The following is a 25,015-nucleotide window of genomic DNA, read 5'->3' as shown; positions in this document are numbered from 1 at the left end:
ATACTTGGCAAATATTGCTCAACCTTTTATGTGCAAAGATGCTTAAAAACCAATGTGTAACATTTGCTCTTGTTTGCATAGCTCTGCTGGCACCAAGAAGATCAGAGATGAGAGCAATCAAGGGCAGGGAAGAGAGTGAGGACAGTTCTGATGAAAAGTACATAGTACTAGCAGAAAGCATGATGACAAACCCTCATAACTGGTTGCACTGGAGAAAGTGATGCCACTCTTCTTTCCAGATGATCAGAAATCAGTCTTTCCTTGTTCTGTTCCTCTCTTCCTTTTTGTCTCTTTTTTTTTTCTTCCTAAAAGCAACTTGGACTTTTGAAGTCTGTATGCTATAAGCTAGAGAACCCAACTGTAAATTTTCCTGTGCTTAAACCTGCCTCAGCATTCTTCATGAATCCCTATCATTCAGAAACTGCCTCATAAGTGACTGGCTGATCAATTTTAGAAGTGATGTCAGCAAGCACTATTTATCTTCTTGACACCAAGCTGGGACACTGGAATAGCCTGTCTTGAAGAAGCAGCCATATTCATTAGACATCCTCATAACAACATAAAGGAAGAGGCCAAGCTAAGAGACATGGCTGCATGCCCACTAGCAAAAAAAAAAAAATCCAAAAAGGCGATAGGGAGGAAAAGTTTCTAAATATGTTCCATATGTTATCAGATCTTCAGAAATATATGGAAAACATGAAATTAATTGTTCTAAATCTAGTGTGATCCTCATTCACTGAGAAAATTTTATAATGTATTACTGCATGATGTAGTAACACCCTTGAAAATGCTTTAAACTGCACAGCTGCCACCATCTGCAAAAGAACATAATAAAGAAGTCAAAGGATAGAAATAGAAATATAAATTCAGACAAACCCAGAAGGAGCAGGGACAAATTCAGTCACTGGATGTGAGCAAGTAGAGAGTAAAAAGGAAGAAGATTCTCAGCTATAAAGATCAGAAAAGATAAAAGCCCATGGAAATTATCACAACTCTACTTTTAATAAATTCAGAGTCTGAATTTATTTTTAAAAAAGAATCAGGGAGAGAAGTAAGAATAAAGGCAAAGGAAAGAGGAGGAGGAGGAGCTGTTCCACATGAAGAAAGAGAGAGGATGTGATATGAAAACCTTCAGAGTCAGGCAGAAGCAAAGGGGAAGGAATGAGAGCTTTTGGAGAGAGATGAAGGATGCAAACAGCTAAAGATTAACAGAGAAGTTCTTTCCTGGAACTGGGTTTCAAATTTTTCTTTTGCAACTGTATTTCTGAACTCCTGATCAAGACCTTGCCCTTTGATTCAATTCACATTAAACTGTGAGAAGTGATTTGTTTTTTTAAATTTGATCAGAAATATAAGGATCTCAGAGGCTGAAAAATAATAAACACTCATCTGCAGAAGGTTCAGGAAAGTAACAAAATATTTTTCACCAATTCTGAGGTAGAAGTGTAGGAAAACAGAACCTTTTTCTTTTACAAAAAATGAATGGAGAAAAAAGTTCCTAAGTAACAGAGAGATACCATCTGCAACAGCCCCATATAAAACAGGGGCCTAACTGTCTGAATGGCAAGAAATTTGGATTTCTTGACTTAGAAAGACTCTTTCTTATTTCATATTTCTTACTGTACACATTACTGGTAATAATATTGAATGTCAATGTTCAGGAGGGTTATGCAACCAACATGTGTAAGCAACATTCAAATACAAATCCAGTTCTGAAGACAAACTAGAAGAGCAGACATGGAAATGTAGTACTCATGTAAATTATGTCCCAGTTTAAGAGGGGGAAATTAGGGAATTTCATTCCAGTATCTTACTGATGAAGCTCTGTATCTCATTTACAAATGGCCAGCACAACATGAAGCTACTCATAATGGTGATGAAGCAATGTGAAGACAAGGGCATGGAAGTCTGTACTACCTGTGGAGATGTAGATAACACAGTTACCTATGGAATCAAGATGTGCGTCTTGGCTTCTGTTAGACAGCACATGAAAATTCAGTTTCCTGGAGTAAATATCTAGGAAATGACCACTATTTTATCAGATAATTCTCCTCAACTTGACTGGATTCCCCTCAGCAAGGAGAATGAGAAGATCCTTCTGCTGTAGAACAAAAACAACCATGGAGCTTCTACAACACCTTCAGCAAGATCACATATAACATAGTGATCTTTCATGACTGGTGGTCTTTGCATTTCTAATGCAGCTGATAAAATTATAGCAATTTACCTAATTTGGTTTTTAATCTGTTGTCCATAACTTCCTCAAAGTGAGTCAGACAATAGTAAACTTTTACTTTTGTTTCATCTACACTCATCTATGTGTTGTCTCTCCCAGTTTAATTTGGTATTTTTTGAAAGAACATTTAAAAAAAAATTAAAATTAAAATCTTGTCTGGTGTTGAACACCGCTGGTTCAGATTAAATAGCTAATACTGGTTATTGTCTAAAATAGAAAAATTAAAACATTGCAGCCATGATATATTTATAAAGGTTGAAATTAAAATTTTTTACCTCACCATGTAACTGAAATGCCACATTAGTGGAAGAAATCTTGATGTGTACTGGCCTACATCTGTCTGTTCACACAGTCAGCTGCAAGACTATTTTCAAAAACTAGTATTGTGTCAGTAGAGAGTAGAAAGCTTTCATGACTCTGGCAAAGATCACTGCGGGGACCGCTTTGGTACACCAAGCTGGAGAGCGGCTGCTGTGATAAAGTATCATAGCTGGAATTAAAGAGGACCATCACAGAAAAAAGTTAATATGAATATGACATGAAACTATTTAAGGAGAAAAAAGAACAGAAGGAGTGCACACAGAGCTATCATATCAAGGACTTAATTATCTAACTATTCAGAAACTTTCTCTCCAAAGTGCTGTGCCCTACAGCAAAAGGAATTATAAAAGGAAGTGAGATAAGGGATAGAAATGAGATTGCCATTGTCTGAAACTTCAAATATTTCCATTAAACAAAGTCAAAGAAGACCTTAGAGCCCAAGATAGAGAAAAAGTTGCTAAATATTACAGGAGAACTTGCAAAATAAAATTATCAAAATATTTTGGCCCTTCAAGCATAAAGGCTGGATTAAGGAAACATGACACTAGGCCATTTCATGAGAGAAATTAGTAAAGATTCAACATTATAAAAAGTAGAAATATGCAAATCCGCATCAGCAGTAAGCCCCATGATCTGGAATATGTGATCCACAGCTTTACTCAGATGAAATGCCACAGGTTATCTCTGTCCTGAAAATGGACCATAAGAGTCATGAATAAAATCATACTTTTTTTTCTTCATTTGAAACTTTGATTTTCTCTGATTCTTTAATGTCTTGCAATCCTATTAAACACCTACAAGACAAAATGAATTCAGTTTCTTTTTTTTTAAAGATTCAACAGTAAGCCTGCTCCCTCCTCATTCTGCAACACCTAAATGTCATTCCAACATAACATTCCTCTTTTCCCAGTCAGCTGTTTCTGCCCAGGGGCAGACCCCACACTCTCACAGGAGCCTGGCTGCTGGAACTCAGGCACCAGCTGAGAGGCTTCCAGATGCCGTGGGGCAGCCATGCCCAGGGTTGACCCCTGGCCCGGGGGAGACACTTTCAGCTGAGGCTCCTGCCTTGGCCCCACCTGATCTACAGCCCCTGCTGCCCTGCAGATGAGCACCTGCCCGCAGGTGCTGTTAGAGCCAGATGCAGGACATCCTCCTGGGTCTTGGCCATTCTCAGAGAGGTCTCAGATCTGTCTCATCACCATGGACTGGCCAAGTGATCCAAACTGTCAGTTGATCCTGGTGGCCATCCTCAGGCTTTCCTTTTTCCTCTGAAACCTCAGTTGCTTTATTAAAACCTTTTTAATTATTTAACTTTGATTGTTCTCAAAATATTCCTGAAATCTGACTTCTGCAGCACCTTTCCAGTACCCCAACTGAGAAAAAAAATGTAGTCCTATGTCTGCTAAATCTAAGTGTACATTCCTGTACTGATATTCCCTTTCTTCTCACTTTTAAGTTTATATGCTAATAATACTTAATGGATCTAACAAAATGCTTGCGAACCTGTAAGAAAGGAATGCTATTTAGGAATCCAGACTTTGAACATATACTACTTGGTCAGGTGAGCTATAAGTACAAGATGAATTGCCTGTGGGTAATGCTCACTTCTTTTCTCTTCACTACATTAAAATCAGTGTGACATCTTACACACAAGTATCTAGAGTTGGTCAAGTGAAATTTTCTTTCTTTCTCTCTCCTTTTCTCTCCTTTTCTTTTCTCTCCTTTTCTTTTCCATCCAGTGATGTTGGTTTCAGCATAAATATTAAAAATATTTTTAAAGTATTTGCCCTTTTTAAAAATCCAAGTAATCTTTCACACCTGTCATGATAAAACTACCAAGTAGCTCCTTTTGCTCTCTAGGCTCTGCTGCCTACCAATAAAATGGTCAGAGGACACTGACAGTGAGGCATCTCTTTACATAACCAGGACCCCTTTTTAAAAACTGCCAAAAGAAACAAGATATACAGGTTTTCAACTAAACTTAATGCCAGTCATGCTCACAACACATTGTATAATTGTGAGGCTTAGACAAATACTGCTGCAGCATCCTGCCTATGCATCAGCAGAAAAACTCATATACATAACTTCTATGCATGGCTGCACACATTTTAAGTGCATGTGAGGAAGGATAACAGATTTCCAGAAGAGCAATAAAACTTTCACAAAGTCAACAGTGATATTCAGAACTGTGGGCAGCACTCATAAATTATAATTTTGATCATAATTTGAAAATCCCCTACAGGTAAAAATATGTTGTTGCAGAGCCCAGTTTCTTCCATCTTTTTCTTTTCTTCTCCCTCTGTTTTCCATGAGAAAGGGAAGTGGAATGAATGAAAACATTCTTCTAGCTATGACTGAAGTGCTTTGTAAAAGTTCCTTTACGCTATTTAATTTCTTGATGAAGTAAATACAGATTCTATACAAAAATTAATGAATGTTGAAACACAAAGAGAAGACGAAATGGTGGTGAAACATTTATGTCAATTATAACCTCTAAAATTAATGTGAGGTTATGAAGTAAAATGTGTAAGTAATCTCTTCCTTTTGAATCTTGTGTATGAATCACAAAGGAAAAAGGAACCACTATGAATTATCATATAGCACATTAAGACAACCCAGATGTAAAATGCCTCACTTCTCCCTTTTCTCTTTGCAGCAAAGCTATATGTAGAATAAAAACTTTCTGCATACAGTGAAACAAAACCTGAATAAAAGACTGTATTTTAGACAGGAAAAAAGTTGTTATGAAAAAATACTGGGCAGGTTATCTGGAGCTGGGTCACACGCAGCTAAAAGACTTTATGTTCTTTTGTTGTATCATGATAATATTACAAGAGGAATATGAAGGTAAAACTTGTATTGAAATACAAATATGTACTAACCAGAAGTTTCCTGTTTCAAATAGTGATCAGTAGAAGTTACCTAGTGGGGGAGACATTAAGATTCAAGATTAAACACATGAAGCTAACAAGTCTTAAATACCTTTTCCTGCTGGGAAGAAATTGCTATTAAAAAGTAGAATATGGCTCTGATTGTCCTCCTGTACTCGGCACTGGTGAGGCCACACCTTGAGTGCTGTGGCCAGTTCTGGGCCCCTCCGTTCAGGGAGGATATTGAGATGCTGGAATGGGTCCAGAGAAGGGTAAAAAACCTGGTGAAGGGTTGGGAGCACAAATCCTGTGAGGAGTGACTGGGAGAGCTGGGCTTGTTTAACCTGAGGAGATTTGGGGGTGACTCTATCATCCTCTACAGTTGCCTGAAAGGAGGTTGTAACCAGGTTGGCCTTTTCTCACAGATAACACGTAATAGGACAAGAAGAAATATCTCCAACCTGCTTCAGGGGAGGTTTAAGTTGGGCATTAGAAAAAATTTCTTAGTGGAAAGGGTGATTAGATATCAGAATGAGCTGCCAAGGGAGGGGGTGGAGTCACCATCCTGAAGGGGTTTAACATGATCATGATGTAACAAAAAGGTCTTTCTGCTGTGTGCAACCCAGAGCCAGTTAACATGTCCAATATTTTTTCACAGCAATAATTTTTCCTGTCTGGAATACAGAGTGCTCACCATCCCTGGACGTGGATAGCACTTAGTGCTATGGTCTAGTTGACATGGTAGTCTTTGGTCATAGATTGGACTTTATGATGTCAGAGGTAATAGACTGTGTTTGGTCAAAGATTGGGTTGTATGATGTCAAAGGCCTTTCCCAGTATAATGGATTCTGTAATCTTCTCTGCTTTGACAGTATCTAGAACCTAATTCTAGATATCAGCTGACTTCAATGAATACTGTTAACTGATAGTTTAATTCAATCATATTTTGACAAGACTAACAAAACATACTTAACATACATTTTCAACATACTTAACAAGGTTATTATCAAAAGATATTTCTCCACAGGATAATTGCAATAATTTTGTCTTTTTTAAATAAAAAATCTGTTATTTTTGATTGTTTATTCAGTTTTATTTTCTTCCCTGATTAAGTTTTGATTTTTTTTTCTAATTGGTCTTATTTTTTACTTTACCCGTAACTGCCACTGAAACTTTCTAAGCACCTAAAAAAGAAGAAAAGAGTTATTAAATGTACACTAATTCTTCAAATGGATGTTTAATGTTATAGATCCATTTAACTTTATTGTAAACTGTCTAGGCTTGCTAATGATTACATACAGCAAGTGCTGTGAAAGCCTCAGTCTATTTATGAATCCATCTGGTAATCAGAACATTCAGATAAGCAAGAAATAACAATAAGCAAATATCTCTCAAAAATTACTTCCTTTCTTTCTTCTCCTACAGTATCTTTTTTTTTCCTTCCTAGAGAAATGACACTGTCTCCATATACATACTGCAGACAATAGGCATTTGACATCTTCACACCTTAAATTCTAATTAGTTTTGGATTATGACAATCCCTGCATAATAAATAAAATATTCTAAAAATGCAAACTAAAACACATTAATTACAATGGCTGTATTGAATGAAGACAAATGATAAGAAAAAGAGAAACAGGATCTCATTGACAACAAGCTAGTTCCTTGGGAATATTAGTGATTTAAGAAGAAAGAAAATAATGCACTCAAATTCTTATCCACTGAGCACAATTGTGCATTCTATTTTCTTCGCCAGAAGACTGCCTAGAACTGACTGTACAAGATTCCTCTGAAGACTAGCACAACAAAGCACAGACAAATAGAGCATTTTAGCAAAGTTCATACTGTCAACCTCAGTGTAAGCTGAGGAAAAAGAAAAACAAAACAAGCACAAGGAAAAATTTATCATCATTCTTGCTAATCGGAAAGTAAATAAGAATGTATCCTTTAGAAGTATAGAGAAGACCATGCAGTGTAAATTGTTTAAGGTTTAGAGGAAAAATAGAAACTTGAATAATCCCACCTTTAGCACATTTTTATTTAGACTGGGTAGAAAATCACCATCACTACACAAAGAAAGTTTTTGCAGTTGATCAATGGCTTATGCTCAATTGTTAACTGTTTCAGGAGAAAAAAACCCTGCTTCATAGAAATAAGAGAACAATGGATTTAGTCTCTATAAGGCAGAGATTAAGGACTGAAAATGTACATCAGTGAGTGTGGGAGAACATATTCAACTCCTTTAAATGGTGATAGGCTTCAATGCAGATTTACTACAGTACAAATAAAAATTCTGAATTTCTGTCTTTCACATTGATTTTTAGGTTTTCAAATTTTGCCCATAAAAAGACTGTATCAAGATACATCCTTAGAAGAGGAGGTTGGAAAAGTCTCTATTCTTTAGCTTAATTCCACGTCCCAGAACTCACCTTCAGCTAGAAATCCTGTACTCAGATGTGACTGCTGAATGTACTGTTGCCATGCTGGCACAGAAATATTTGGCAGCAGCACACAATGAAAGAAATTAGCAGCAATGCATTTTTATATCAGATGGCAGAATGTGCCAATCACATGGTCCTAAAAATGATATAATTCCCCCATTACTACTGCATCAGACATTTCAGAGAACTGATGCTCTGAGTTTTAATCTTTAAAAATCTCCTTAAAGTTAAGAGCAGTTTTTCCACTGTTCACTTGCAGTAAAGGAATGTATATAAACTGTACACATTAGACCACTTTAGAGAAAGAAGAAATAGGCTAAATACTCTAGCAAAATCTTTAAAAGGAAGAGACAATCTTGTTAACTCTACAATGGAGGGAATTATCAATTAAAAAGGGGGGAAATCAGTTAAAAAAATTAAATTTAACCACAAAAAATGGCTTATATGTTGTTTATGTAATAAGATAGCACAAACTCTAAGTTTTGTAAAGGAGTAGAAATGAAGATGTGAACATATAACAAATTAATATCCAGTCTTTTGTTTTTGTTTTTTTTTCTGAAACATTTAGATCTGGACTAATAATAATTATACTGTTAAGATTTCAATTATATTAACATTCATTTCTTGGTTTTACACCTCTATCTATAGAGCTTTTTATACATAATCTTTTCTTTGCATGCCTATTTAGATACTTCTGTCTGCCCATATGCTATGCTTTCTTTTTGCCCATAAACAAGATTTTGACCATAAAAAATACACAAGTTCATTTGCAATTAGATATTGCTTGAGTATAATTAAAAATTTGTGCCAGCTGGAGACAGCAGTTGCTTTGGTTTTTAATAGTGTCTGGTAGCAAAGAACTTTATTATCTGCTCCATTTTTGTAATCTGTGTAGTCCATACTTGGTTTATAGCCAAGTAACTATGATGTGGATATTGAGGAATATTTTAAATTATTTTTCTTCCTGTAATATTGAAGAATTGTGAGCATGGGCATGGGATCCATCAAATACATACATTGCAAAGACATATCAGAATTATTCTTTCCCAAGAGAATTCACAAAACAAATCAGGAGATGGATTCAGGGAAGCAGGAGATCAAGAGAGTACCAGGCTAACAATGGTCAGTAAGACAGAAAATATCTTGCTGGGGATGCTTAACAGGACATCTAACTGATACATTAGGAGACTGATATTTGGTGTAGTATGCTGGATAGCTGCCTTAGAAACACAATCTATTTTTTAGTGTTGGGGGAAGAAGTTACATGATTCCAAATACAAACTATTTGAGAGCCTAGATGCTTCTCTGTGCAAGACTACCTGCCAAAACTCTCTGTTAGTAAGGTCACAAAAAAAGGTAAAATTTAGAACCAAATTGCAGCAAAGAAAGATCCAATTTGAAAATGACACCTGCTTATAGAGTGCACTATTAGATAGCTCAGGGCTTTTTTCACCCTAAGAGAAAGGATGGAGAAATTATTTCTAAACATATTGGGCTTTGATTACATCTGAGTGTTTGCATTCTTTTTCTTTACACTTTTTCTAATACATAGATTTTTCACAGAGTGACAAAATCTTTTTTTGTTGCAGCATGAAAGGAGTGAGATGATGTCAAATGTCAAAATGTCAAAGAACATTTGAATGTTTTTTACAATGTTACCAAGTCCTTGTTTTGTTTGCAATGTTTAAGACACATTTGATACTTCTTGCAATTAAATGGCTGAAAATCATAAATGTCTTGACATTTGCTGCTTTCATAAAGAGGAATGTGGACATAAAGAATTAGAGAGCAAATATTCTCTCAACAATTTCTCTGTCAAGCAAGATCCCAAAGTGTACATAAGCACTTTAAACTTCTCAGAACCTATAATCTGATAATTTAGAATAGGTTAAGTATTATGGATTGTTTAAATTCTAAAGTGGAAGGTAGAAAATGTCAGAGAAGGTGCTTCTTGGTTCATATATCTGTAAAAGTTAAAGGATTGATTCACAATTCAGACAATGTTACTATAGATTCATATGAAATCTAGACATTCTATTTCTCTAGCCAAAAGAGTACCTAACACAATACTGATGTTTCTGGTGTCAAATATCCTATCTATTCCCTTTTCAGGCTAACACCTGAAAAAAACCATCCAGTTAGAGGTTAAGGATTCTAGTTTATATTAAGGTTTGTTCTAAATACTGTAGGAGGTAATTTCTTTCTGTTTAAAAATATTGAACATCTTTCATAGTAATTATATAACATCAAAGATACAAACATTTTAACAATCCAGTGCATTTTTTGAAAAGGAGACTCTTATAGGAGATGGATATGCACTGGAGAATTCATTTCTGGAAAAACAAAAGTGAGCGGAACACTGTCCCATTGGAAAAAGTTAAAATATGTTTGATGTCATTTTCCTGCTTTCAGGCAAGTGCATACAGCTCCAGAACTGATCCTTCATTCACATGCAAAATACTAAATTCCATAAAATATATATAGGAGATATAAATATGCTCTTTTAAGAGACTAGAAAAGAAGAATGAAAGATAGAGGAGTACAGACAGAGGGACACTACTGTATACTTCCTGATGTTCATAGAGCACAACACCAGGAACATGTAAGTCTTAAACTGACAAAATTCTTCCTAAAAATGGTTTCCACATTTTCTTTCATATGATTTTCTTTTTTTTCCCCCCTAACTTTGTACTTATGGAAAGTATAGATCTACTTAGCATCAAAAAATGATTGAAGAGTAAAGATTTGTTAATTTTAAAGCCTAAGCTCAAACTTTTGGTTGAGTTTTCTTGTCTTCTTTCTGTTGATTATCCAGGAAAAAAAATCTACTCTATGTACTTAAAATTGCTGCCATTAAAACTATTTCTCAGCTCCTCCCACAGTACTTTACATTGGAAAGAAAATTCAGTGAATGGTGGAAATGAAGCATTTTTTTGCACAAGTTTTAGAGCTTGTCTACCAAATTGTCTCTATCACAAACATTTCCAAACATCTATTGAGACATGAGGGACAAAACCAAACAGAAAGAAAGACCAAGAGAGATGAAAGAATAAAAGCACTGCAAAGAGAATTACAAAAATCTATAGAACTTCATTCATTTTAGTGTTCTAAAAGTACATTCAGGACACTTGAAAATGAGATAAAAAAAGGATTTGTAGAGGGAAATTTACAGAATTAAAGTAACTTAATACTTGGAAATTTCTTCTCTGGAGATAAGAATTAAACCTGAAATATATAATCAGAAATAGAAAGCAGAAAATGAAAAAAAAGCAGAGCTTCTGAAAGTCAATAACAGAACAGATATACCAATAACTTGGTGGGCAGAATGAGATAAATATGACTGAGAAAAAGGAAAAGATAAAAAAGACAGCAGTGTGCCTGCAGGTAGATCAAGAATTAATACATTTTTCTTTTAGTGAAAGAATTAGTTACTATTCCATCAAAATTCCTAAAGTATATGAACTTAAATCACACTTACAAGAACTTTGTGAACCCATGAAAGGCATGCCAGGATTCCACAGATAGCACTCTGTAACAAACTATTTCTTTAATCATAGATTTGTCTGACAGATCTGCATCTACTGGTACTTTACTCTCATCCAAAAAAACTAGCTATATTTCACCTTAAAACCTTTACTTGTAGAGAAACCAGTAACAAAAAATATCTTAGGGCCATTCCTGAATTTTTCATCATTGTGAGAAACAACAAGTATACAGACATTAGCCAAGCTTCTGTTTCAAAAGCAAGCAGCAGGTGACTATTAAAAGTCAAGGTATTCAACTAGTCCTAGCAATATTAAAAGGCCTCTTATAGTACCAAGTGGGCAAGTCAAGAGGAAATGGGAAAAAAAACACTCACAATAAAAGGTAGTTTTGTTGCTTTATTTATTTTTTTCATAGAATTCCTCACTATTCAATGCAACTTAGATAAGCACTGCCAGCTGGATGCTAATTACATTCAGCTGAACCTAATTATTCAAAACTCCTTAATAAGCAAGGACACAGTTGCTATTAAGGACAGACAAGTGGATTGAGCTGAAAAGTGGATAAGAGATTTTAAATCTGTATAGGTGTTAACCTACAGGTGTGATGCTTTGTTGCTATTCTTTCTCCTTCTGTTTGTGTTGTTAAAACCATGTTATGCTTATTAATTTCACAGACAAAAAAAAATAGTCATAAGATTTCCTTTACAGACTCAGATTTAGCTAGTAATTTAACTTGTGATATGAAATAAGGATGTTAAAAGCAGCCTCCTTCAGCAGTTGTGGGCCTCCCTCCAGCTGAGGTGCTGGAGCACAGTCTGGGGCCAAGGGTCTTTTCACAGGTTCAGGGATGTGTCTGTCACTTTCCTGTGGACAGGTTCAACTAGAAGTGAAGCTGAGCATGTATCCCAGAGATGTAGACACACATGGACACAGAGTGGGTAAGGTGGGAAGTCACCACAATGGCATCATCTGCTTCAACCTCCCTGCTCAGTGGGGAAATGAGGGAGTAAATTTAAGCCTAGAAAAAAAGATGATGAGTAGAAGAAAATATTATTTTAATTTTTTAAATTTGTTTCTCGCTAGTGAAATCTATTTCAGCTGGCAATAAATTAATTTTCCCAAGCTCAGTTTGCATTACCTGTGAAGGTATTTGATAATTAAACTCTTTGCCCTTTCCTCTACGCATGAACCTTTTCCATTGTATTTTCTACCTCTGTTTTATTGAGAAAAAGGAGTCAGGGAACGGGTGGGTGTGCATATGGCAGCCAGACAAGGTAACCCACCACAGTCATTAGGACACTCTGGGCCTGGAGCAGAGTATAAAGCCCTGCACACCTGGCATGTCCTCGTGGCTGAGATTTGTGCAGGAAGCTCAATTAGGGTGCTCACTTCAGTCCTTTCAACTTCAATTACTCCATAATTCTGTGGTAATCTAGATTGTACCAAACAGGCATCTAGTCAGGAAACTTTTAAGAATAAAAGCAGAGCTTACCAAGAATTACAGGAATGTTCTGAAATTATTCAGTCATCTATAAAATTTGACTGGTGATAAAATTTTGTAAGAGAAACGTTTACAACTTTGACTTTAGTTAAAATCTGAGCTACAAGTTGTTGATGTAATACTCTAAATCGGTGTTGAAAATAGATTTGTAGTAGGACCCTGTGACTGGAGTGGCTCATCATGTCAGCCTACCAATTTTATGAATAGGATAGGTATAATCTGGAAAGAGCACAAAGACAATTACTCACCCAAGTGTGACACAAGCCGCAGAAAATCTGCACACCTTCTAACAAAAGTAAGTTCTTTAATGTCACTTGAAATCTTTCAGGATGTTTGTAGATAAAGACTGACAGAGTTTCTAAAGTCCTTTTGTGAAAGATAGCTGCTGTAACAAGGAGAAAGAGATATAAAAACATCACAACAAGCCCAAGATTTTGCTTGTCCAGTATATGAGAAAAATGCTTCTTGATTACAGATCTGATGATCTAGGAAGATTTTTTGAGTTAACCCTCTACAACAGCACAGCCTCACACAATTTTTAAACAGTCACATACGACTGTTTTCAGTGACCCCAGCTAGTGTGTGATAGCTCTGCTGTATCATGTTTTCAAGCCCTCTTCCCATCAACTGTGCAGTGTGCCCTGTACTGCTTCATCTCATAACATATTAATATTCCTACATTCCTTGATGCCAAGCAGTATGAGGCTTCATTTTTAGAATAGTGTAAGAAAAGCATTGCTCTTCAAGACTTTAGTTTCAGGATAGAGGTATGTTTGAAGTAATATAAAGAGATCCAAGAAAGGTAATCTGATGGCTGATAGTATCCAAGGCCCATAATGCTTTTTCATGTCTGGAAACCAGAGCGCATTCAAAACTGGAATGCTGATTTTACAGTTCAGCAAAAAAGGATATGCAAATTCTGGTAATAACAGTTGCAGTAGAGAATTGACGCATTCTCCTAGCCTGTTAAAATCTTTTGGAATAGAAGGGGAGGCAAAATCAATGCAGGCTGCACAAAGAACAGAAGGTTTATCTTGAATTGTTCTGAAAACAAAGAAATAAAGTATTAGCAGCAGTAGTCATCTATGAGATATTTATTATTAAAAATGCATAAAAGATAAAAAGGTAATTGTAGTATTAATTCAGTTATATGATTTTACAGGTTTAAATTATTTTATGAAGACTCTTAATTAAAAGTAGAGTTAAGCCTGCACTAACACTTGTCTGAATTGCCAGCAATGCAAGGAGCTGGCTTCAGCAGCAGCCAGATATGTTTGGATCACATAGACTTGTTAGAGAGCTAAAGAAAGTGAGGAGCAACTTGACCTGAGGAAGCAGAGCCAGGCCTAGGAAAAGCAGCCTTAATTACATTTAAACTATTTTACTCCATTACCATAAGCTCTGAATATGTTCAGTAATGCTAACAGTCAGAGGCTGAGTACTTGAGGAAGGACGGAGGAGCTGCTTTGCTGTTACCTTGAAGACCTGTCTTCATCATAGCAGACAAGAGCAGTATGTGGTCCATCATATGTTCTCCTTGGATTGATTATGAATGCCCATACTATATTATTCCTATGAAAAATTAAGAGATTAGGGTGCATAAACATAAGGTGATAAGGTATGGAATATTTCTGTCAGATATATTCATCAGGAGTATCTAAACAGAACTGATCAAAATAATATTTAGAAAACAGAATGGGAAGGAAAATAAATATAGTCTCCTTTGCATGAATTTTTACACTCATAATATTTCAGTCTTATAAAATAAAACAGATTTTTCTTACCCTCCCTCCCTTCGTAACATTAAAAAAAAGTTAAAATTTCCTTTCTTCATTCACAAGTATCCTTGAGAATATGCAAAACAAAATGCATGGTACTTTCTATCTGAGAGACATTCTGTTATCAATCAGCTGTTTTCAGCATTGTTCAGTGTGGCAGGTAAGAACTGTCCATATATCTGGAGTCACTAAATAAAGGCATGAAATATGAAACTGCCTATAAATATGTAAACTTTCTCAAAAGTTTAAAAAACGTTTGGCACCAACAATTTTTCAGTATAATGTTTCTGTTATTGCCCCTGCAGTTTAAAAGTACTAGTATTCATCAAGGATGTTAAATAGTAATAATATTTTGTTAAATCTGTAACATTGCTTGTTGCTGAAGTTAGGCATTTGAAATTTTACATACAGAAAACAAATGGTAGAATATTTAAAGCTTTCCAGAGTCGCCAAAACTAAAAAAATATGTCTTAAAAAATAAGTGGTAAATTTCATATTAAAAAGTAAAATCCGTAAGATTTTTGAACAGTGGTAAGTAGAGAACATAATGCTGATTCTCTGTGTATCTCACCATGACATTGTCCTTCAGTCACTGAAGGTAATCCTTCCAGCTCCCATGGTTTTGTCCTTGTATTTTGGATTTACTGTGGAGGGATCACCTGCGTGACTGACAAAAAAACCACAGTGTTTTCTGAGATATCTAATTGTCGACTATTTTTCATATTAATCATTTTAACATAAATCTGTGCTAAAAGGTTGATGATTTATACTTTGGACTCCAGGTAGCAAAAGAGAATCTCTCTTAGTTTACTGAAGCTTTGTGATAGTTCACTGAGAGGTTCATTCTGGAAAGTGAAATTCCATGAACAATCAGGTGTATGGCGCTTCTTTCTCCCAAGTGTACCTCCACACTACTACGCTAGGCTACTCTTTCTGCAATAGGCAAAGATGTTTTTATGAATATTTCCAATCTATATGCTTCAGAAAAGAAAGGATTTGACATTTTTTTTCCACCTTCAGATGTAGAGAAAGGAAGGAAGATACATGCTGGTGAGCCGTTTGTCTTCCACTCTATTTTTAGAGAAGACCTTAATACTGGCCTTCTCAAAGGAAACAACTGAAAAGATAGGAAAACCAACAACATGGGAATGAGAAGGTAAAAGCTCTCTTTTCCAGATCTGAATTTTACACTGCCTCTTCTTTGCTATTCTCCTTTAAAAATGCTTCAGTCACTCTATTCTCACGGCCAGAAACATGGTGGCTAAGTCAGTATCATAGCTGAGTGATTGCATAGAAGCAAAGATTTTAATAATGGATTGACAAGTTAACTAGTTCTTAACTGTTAGCTTTTGAATACTAATTCTTCACCTCCACTAGATTTGTTTAAAAAAAAAAAGAGCTTTACAAATAGCTTGAAAATCCACTATTTTAAATAGATCTTTTATCTGTTAAGCAGTGACAATAGAGAGAAAAAGCAAAGACAGGAGAGATTCAGGCTAGTTGTTACCATGTTCTACGAAACACTGCATGGGGTGACTCTACAGAAAGCAGGTTCCCCGTGGGGTTTGCTAGATCAATTTTTTGGAGCAGACAACCTCTGCCTTCTCAATTCAACTTTTCCAAGCTGCTCCAAATCTGATTCCTCCTTAAAGCTCCCCTTTTCATCATGTCTTTCCTTTATACATTGCTGACTTCATGAGCCTGCAAATGGCAGTCATTGCATGTATAGCACAGTGGGTTTCAGTGAAATATGAGCAACACTGTCCGTATCCTCTGTAGTCTCATTGTATCTCCTTTCCAATGAAATAAAAGAATCTGGAGTAAAACCAGAGGCTATTTTCATTTTGAACTATTTTGGTAGACAATCTTTTTTCAAAAAGTATTTAGTATTCTGCAGTCATACTACCACCTCTGTAAAACACAACAGTACTTCAAGTAACCTCCAGGCTAAATAAAGTTTAGTCAAGGTCACGGCCTTTAATGAGATCCCTGGATATCCTACAGAAGTTATTGAATATATTGAAATGTATGCCTTACCTAAAATCAGAAATACTTTACTGTAAAGCAGAATCTATTTTCTTAAACTTCAAGGAAGGAAATTAATTAAGATCACCTTAAAATTTCCCTGGTGCAGCACTCATTTTTTTAGATTATACCATCTTTTCTATACTATTAAAGATCAAAAAACAAAAACATACATCTGGGTATACAGATAATCTTTTTTTTTAATGAAAAGACAATGCCTGAGGTGAGACAATAAATCTCTGCAGTAAACAATGAAATTTAACCTTATTATTACTATTAATAAGTATTAATATTAGCATTTTCATAAATATTTGAAAATAAGGAAATATGCTATAAAGCAAAATACTTTTTGGTGGGACATTAAAATCTTTATAATGCATCATGAAATGCAGCAGATTTTCATGGCTTATACTTCATAAATTTTTTTTTGAGTTCTTGAAATGTGGAAGTATTAATTAAAATGAATGTTTGAAAACTGAAATTCCATCTTGACAGTTAAGTGTTTTCTGGAAAAGCTATTTATGTTGCCAACACTCCTGAAGTCTCAGGGAAACTCCTAGATTTCATTTCTAGCTGTCAGATAGTAAGCAGACAATTTCAAAATTCTAAGAATAGGTTTTCTGTAAGCTAAGGTTTCTTGTCTTAACAAAAATCAAAAGTTCTGAATATCAGTCAGTACAAAATAGATGATCAAATAAAAAATAGATTAATGAACATGTAGAAGTTACTTATTAATAATGCTGAAAATAATAAGTGGTCACAGCTAAACTCTGAAGAAATTATATTGAACGAAAAGGCACATTAGAGCTTCCGTGCTTGATGTCCCAGGCAGACTTTATTTTTTCTACTAGAAAAATATGTTTTTTCTCCTTTTACTTAGGTTTCATTTTGTGGTTTCCTCTGTGTCCGAATTTTCTTGCAGTGGCCAAGGGCTTGGAGTCTGGAGCTGTCTGGGCATGGCTAGATTGCTGCTCTATACTGCACATATCACTGCTGGGCTTGGGTGGAGAGAAAAGGCAAACACATTCTGGTTTTGTCTTGGTGGTCATATGGAGCTGGGCTGGGATGGTGACCACCTTTTCGTGTGTGAATCACCCTCTCTTTTGTATACTTTTGTCACTAATATTGTTTCTGTTACTGTTTTTTTCTTGTTTCATTGCTGTTATCAAGCAAATTTTTCTTAATTAGAAACTCCGTTTTTTTCTTGCTCTCACCAAAGGAGGTAGGAGGAGGGTAGCAACTGAGTGGGATTTAATTTCCAGCTGAGTTTAAACCACAACACTGATATTTGAATTTTTTTCTACTAACTATTAGTAGTAATCCAAATGTGGCTTGTTAAACCTATACTATAAAATGTTAAATTCCACTTTATTGTCAAATGCCTGGAACAGAATATTTTAGCTCATAACTTTAAAACATGCATGGCTGCCAAAATTTCTGCTACCAGCATATACAGGACAAATTATCATCATTGTCACTTCTTCCTCCAGGGATGCTGAACATGTTCAAAAAATCAAATTTCTGAACATTATAATTTTCACTAAGATGTGTCATAAAAATCAGCAGTGGAGATGTATCACAGTGGTAACTTCCTTTATTTTATAAAGGTACAAATTTGTATTTAAAATAATACCCATATTCCTAAGTTTTGTAAATTACAGAATTAGAAATGGTCACCATCCTGTTACTTATTGTATATTCTTTCTGGATGGTCTGCCAACTAATTATAAGATTTTTCAGTAGTTTTTCTGGCTGAAAAGGCAATGCTGATTTCGTCTTCTGTGATAAAGGTAACTAAAATTGAGAAAAAGGCAAATAAATACTTTTCTATGATCCAGGAAAATGGGAATTCTGTTCATGTCTGCTTCTGCAGGCAATAAATATTGGGGATGTGAGGTTTAAAAGCCCCATAAGAATTATACTATTTTATTTTTGTCTTTTCATTTCTTTGAAGTTTTGCTGTATCACAAAGAAAAAATAGTGGAAAACGTACAAATGGGAGGTGTGCATTAGGGTGATGTGGGTGGGGGATTTTTAACTTGCATTCAAATTTCAAAAATTATGTTTAATTTAACATTGTTATTTAACATTGTTATTTTTATTTGTTTTTAAAAAAAGCAATTAAAAACCGCACAATCAAACAAAAGACCCCTTAGGATTTCTTATTTGATCAGAAAAACCAAGAACCTAAGTTCTTCCCTTTCCTGACTCCATTGAAAAGAACTGCCCGGCCTTTTAATTTTAAATTTATTTGTTCTATAGCTAGCTTTAGGAACCTGTCATATATGGAAACTGTCAAAGAACATACAGAGAAGACTGTGAAAATCGTTATTTGTGTTTATTTGTGTACTATAGTGTTTCCTGATTTGTCTAAAAGACTTCCAAAAAGAAAATTAAAACAGGAGCCGTGGGTACTGTATATATTTTCTACTGCAATTTTCTCTGTGACCTACCTTTCAGAATGACGATTGTCTGTTTCACTTATCATTTTCCAAACTAGAGGAAGGTCAGATTTCAGATTTCTCTAACATTTAGAGAATGAAATCACTTCATGAATATTTTTTGTTAAAGGACTTATTTTTTTAAGGTCTCAGAGACAAAATTGATTCCTTAGATAAATTATTTTCTATATTTGCTTTTTGAAAAATGTTTGGAATTCTAAATTATATTACCCATACTTTCTATATTTTTCTTATTTATTTACTTTTAGCAGCATTTATAATGCAGTATGTTTTTTCAAGCTTCACAACTTGGTCCTACATTAAGTTAACACCTTAATAAAAACCAGTACTTTATGTAAATATAAGGCTTACTTTCTTGCTTTCTAACTTTCTTGCTTTACCAGGAAGTTGATGAAAAAAATGCATTAATTTTCATGACACAACTGAGGAAGAGACCAGGTTTCATTAGACTTGCAAGGTGAACCTTCTGCACTTCCCAGCGCAGTTCCTGCAAGAGCTCTCTATTAGCTGCTCTCATTTTCCTCTTTTCTTGCATATAGGTAACTTGCACTGATCAGTTTCTTAGTTGTATTGTCAGACTCAACAGGGTTAATAGAAAAATACACACACACAACACAAAACAACTCCATTACCACCTCTCCTCATATTTAGAAGGGAAGGGGATAGGAATGAAAATGCCATAATACTTGCCTTGATGGGTTCACTTAATTCTTTCGCCATAATTTGGATCTTGCAGTCACTGAAGTGTGCCCTCAAAGTAAAAATGTAAACAGGAAATTGAAATATATACTTGAAGGATATCTTCCTGATGGACGTTTTTTTCTCATTTGTGAGAGCATTTGAAGGATAAGGAAAGTCAGAATGTTGTTGTTTTTGTACTAGAATTTCCTAAGGAATAGCCTACATAGGAAAGTGCTCATAGGAGTTATGTCCCAGTCTATTCAAAGAATAGGTTTCATAAATGATCTTTCAAGGTTGTGGATGACTGAAACTTTTGGTTGATTCCTTGTTATTATTAATAAAGTGTTATTTACAACTCCCTGAATAGATGAGTACAAGAGAAAAAAAGCCTTAAGGATGCACATGTAAAGTAGTGTATTTCTGTTGTCCTTAATGGGATTTGACTAATTTACAACAGTTGAGGAGTTGTTACATTAATATTAACTGTCAAATATTACATTTACAAGTTTAATACAGGTCATATTGCTTCAGAGTTAATTTTTCTTCTTGTACACTGGCATGTTTCCTATGTTTTTTAAGAGAGAAGCATTTTTGTTCTAGTTTCTAATTTTTCACTTCCAGAGCATATCTTACTATAGATGTATTTTTAGAATGATATTGAGGCTGAGTGGCTAAATTTAATTACATGATCATGTGCTAGGTCACTGTCTTTTTCTTGTAGGGTACTGGTATTTTCATAACTGATTTGCACTAGCAGCTGTGAAGCTGCATACATTTTAAAAACTGACTGTTTTGTAAGTTAAATTCTTCCTATCTGAGAGAAAGAAAGCTGTTAAAGCATAAACATTAATTTGGCTGATATTTTTGCGTCTACAGGGACAAGATAATATCTTTTCAATTGTTTTACAGATCACCATGGAAGTACAGTCTGTACTTTGGACAGTAGAATGTTGCGCAAGAGATTTTTAATGTAGAAGAAAAGCTAATGGATGTATTTTAAAAGTGGACAGACATAGAAAGATAAGATAATAATGCTGAATAAGGATGCAGTCTTATGTGCACATTTGAAAACAGAAAGAAAGGCTAGGAACTTTATGTAAATTCACAGATTTAAAGTTTCCTGCCACATTTACATCCTAAGTGAGCCTGGGGACACAACGGTAGCCTTAGCATTGGAGGAGACCATGAAATGCTAAACTGATTTTGTACTCTGAGGTTACCAGAGTGCTAAAGTTTACAGCACTTTTTGTAAATTGTTGTTTCTTGCATGTGGCTTTCAGTTATTGAAATGGTTTGGAAAACAACTGAATTGTAATCTAGTTTTGAAAATTTTGGTAATAGAATTAAATTTAGAATATATGCCCTGTGTTTAAATGACTATACCAACTGAGAAATAATGGCTTATAAACATTTTGTCAATGTAAATAAAAAAAATATTTAATCAAAAGTAATTGTGTTATGTGGGTAAAAGCATTACATAATCTTTACTAAAGTTGTATTATACATTAATATATAAAAACCAGAGAAAATTAAATTTGTGACACACTACATTCTTACATATCTTCTATTTGAAAACCCTTGCTCAAACTGCATGCTGTGCAGTTCCTCCAATGCCTCTGTACTCTCAGAAGAATAAACAGGATAAATCAATAGATCAAAAAGGGGGCACACTTCTCTCCAGAGAGCAATTAATGATCATTTGCATAGTCTGTACAATTTAACTATGAAATAAAAGCCATGTGTTCCAACTGATGGTTGAATTTTACTCTACCATTTCCCAGAGGAAATGACAGCAAAACAAAATGTAGTGGAAGAAGAGAGTCATGTGCATACTTGCATTCCAGGGAAATCTGTAGTTTTCCACATTTTATTAACAACAACGACAGATAAGTTTCCATTTGTATCTGGTTTTGATCTTTCCCTTCTTTGTTCTGGGTCAGTATTTTATGACTTTACAGATTTTTTGGATAGTGTTATTCAGTATAATCGCCATCGTCCTCATACCAACCAAGATGGTAATCACTATTTCTTGAATAGTCTTAATTTATGGTTAAATGTCTCGTTCTCCTGGTTAGCTGCTATTTAACATCTCCTTACTTTATTCTCTATCCATCTCCTCCTATATTGCTGAACTTTGTCTGTAACAAGCTCAGCTCCACTGAACCACTGAATATCTACAGAATGGCACCTGCAAGGGAGGGCATAACGAGGACTGAGATCACTCATGGCGCTTGGCTTGTCGGCTGGCCCACAGATGCTCTGTGTTCATATTTCCTGATCCAGATCCAATTAAAGCCTTATTATCTGTCATAAATCTTTGTCTACATACAGCTTTCAATACTGTATTTCAATTTGTGACATGCATTAACGTTCAAGCTTTAGCCTGTATTTCATTTTTGTCAATTTATCCAAACATTCCTTTATCAGGAGTTTTTTTAAATTCCAGGAGTTTGTATTGTTTGCTTGTTTGTTTTTGCTATAGCCAAAGGTTCATAGGTTCTTTGAAAAAATTGTTTTGAAATATAATTCAGTTATTGTTAAGTAACATTGATAATTGTATTGTAGATTTTGGCAGATTTAAGACCAATGAAAATTTTATAGGAAAATACTGATTGGAGAGGATTTCAGGAAAGTCTCATAAATGAAAATTCTTTGGCTATGAAAACATGATAAATGTTTTGTAAATATTTAAATCCAAAGTGAATCCTTAGAGATATAAAAATTTTGACATTTATTTTCTAGAAATAAATTTTCAAGGTTAGGGTATTCATGCCTTTTCTACAAAATATTTTTTTTTAAGTGAGGATATGAATGTCTATTAGTTTTCTGGAGTAGGAACTAGTTGCCTTGGTTAAACCAAAGACAGTGTTTATAGGACTGGCAGATATTTCAGAAGATCACTAGGAACTCAGAACCTTTCTGGGAAGGCAGCTAGAATGAATCAGCTTCCTCTATGACATCCTGATATGCTTACCCATAAAAAATTGAAATTGTTTTATATGTGATACTCAGTTGTGATTCCTGCACAGACTGGAGATTCATAAGTTGTAACACATAGAAGAAATGACATCATCAGCCGTTTTCTTAGTAAACCTGGAAAAAACATGGAGCTATTCTTCTATGCTGGTCAACAAACTGTAATATTCTTCACAATCTGACAATTCTTGTAACTGCAGGAAAGGCTTCAACTATTCTTTTGTGTTTTGTAATTTCCCTTCTCTATACTTTCATGTTATTTACCTCAGACAAGAAAGGGATAATTCAATATAAGTCAAGGCCATGACTATAAGTGTATTAAATTGTAGAAGTCACCTCTTTAGAGCAAAGAGTGTTCCTAGAAAAGTAAAAATTGCAATTTATAATTGAAAAATAAAAATACCAGTATGAATGGAATAAATGAGAAATAAATATCCACAATGAACCTGAAAATATGTCCGTTTTTATTATTACTAAATGTACTGAGGTATCTGTCTCCAGTGGAGCGGGAGCTTCAAATAGTTTGTTAGAGAAGCCCTGATGTTGAGCCACAAGGTGCAGAGAGAACCCCTTTACTTTCTAAACTCCTTCTGAGACACGACCCTGAGTGTGACCCTAGACTTTGTCAACGATTTAAGTTACATTATCTGACAAGATTAAAAATGGCAAATCTGATGTATTTTTATAAAATTAATTATTATGAAAAATTATTAGATAAAATCAGAATTTTTTACTACACAGTATAAAAGCTAAAACAACTTCTAGTGTATAGTATAGGATAGTGCACTGTATCAAAGCAATTATTAACAAAAAGAAACAATTGTTAAGTAGAGGTTGATATAACTCACTGCATGTTTTCTTGTGTGCAGATCTCATTCTCTTAACCTCAAGGAGCATATCTGGGGAATGGGGGGAGGGCATGCTCTATCCAAGAGAGGAATCTTCTTCCACTTCAAAGAAGAAGATGTCAGAAGAACCTAATTGTATGAAAATGGACTCTTATAGTATAAATTATGACTGCTAGTTATATGTATCCACGTGAATTTAGCAGCTTATCTGCCAGATCTTTGCCTCCCTATCAGAGTGTTAGTTCAGGGTTAGTTGCCAGACTGGATTTTGCATAATTCAACACCAAAACCAGCATTTGGTGCTCCCTTCAATCCACCAATAATAACTTTGCAAATAGGACATTGTGTGAATTGCTTGACCACATTCCAGGACAGAGCATCCAAGGCAGAGCACCCTGACACAGCACCTTTAATATTTCAGAAGAAAATATAATGATATAGAGGCATTATTTCATACAAAAAGAGCTTTGATGCTCAAGAGCTCAAGTATACCACATACATTATTTAGGCTTCTGGATCATGGAGCAGAATTATAAATCTGTATTAGCAGTATTCCTTCTAAAAGCATGTTATTAGTATCAGACATCCCAAAGAATATCCCAAATAGTCTTCTGAGAAAGACATGACTGCAGGAGCCATTCCTCCTTAGCATCTTGAATGTGAAGCAGTAGCATGCCCAGAATAATCCTTCACTTCTTATAAACATTGCTCACGGAACTTTGTCTGAAAGCCTGAGCACCCTCCAATGGCTGGTTCCACAGGTCTGATAAAAAGCAGCGCACTCTAGGCAATGGCCCTTGTTCCAAGACTGTCATCACAGGTAAATGTGCTATAAAGAGGCATTTTTCAAGGCAAAAAAAAAGGTGAAGCAATGACTCAACGAATGTTTCCTGTCTGTAATGTCTTTACGTCTACAATATATGTAGAGAGTGCTGCATGAAGGAATTGTTAGGCTGTAACAAATCATTGAGAAGAAAAATGTGAAAATATAACTCTAAAAATTTGTGGTTCTTCTGACATGCTAAGAAACCTTGATATATAGTTGCCTACTTATTCTCCCTATCCCTTACTACTTGATTTCCATACAAGGGCAATGAGACTGATTTTTTCTGAGAGGAATTCACCTGATTGACATCTAAAATTCTAGGAATTTTTCTTTGTTAGAAATTTAATTCTGAGCCTGGTTTATAAAGTAAACATGCAAACAAAATTTTTCAAATGTACTTAGGAAAAACTGTTAATGTAGAAATAAGGTAGAAGGTTATTTTTCATGATTAGTTATTCAGTAGAAAAAGTCATGCTTCTTTTCTCCTGAAGGTGGCATGCACAGTGTATCTCCATGTTTTCTTAATAAGCCCAAGTTGTAATTTTATAATTATTCACATTAAGAC

The sequence above is a fragment of the Geospiza fortis genome, unplaced genomic scaffold (genome assembly GCF_000277835.1).
Source record: "Geospiza fortis unplaced genomic scaffold, GeoFor_1.0 scaffold301, whole genome shotgun sequence".
NCBI lineage: Eukaryota > Metazoa > Chordata > Aves > Passeriformes > Thraupidae > Geospiza > Geospiza fortis.
The sequence above is the reverse complement of the archived record's forward strand: the minus strand, read 5'-3'. Positions refer to the sequence as shown.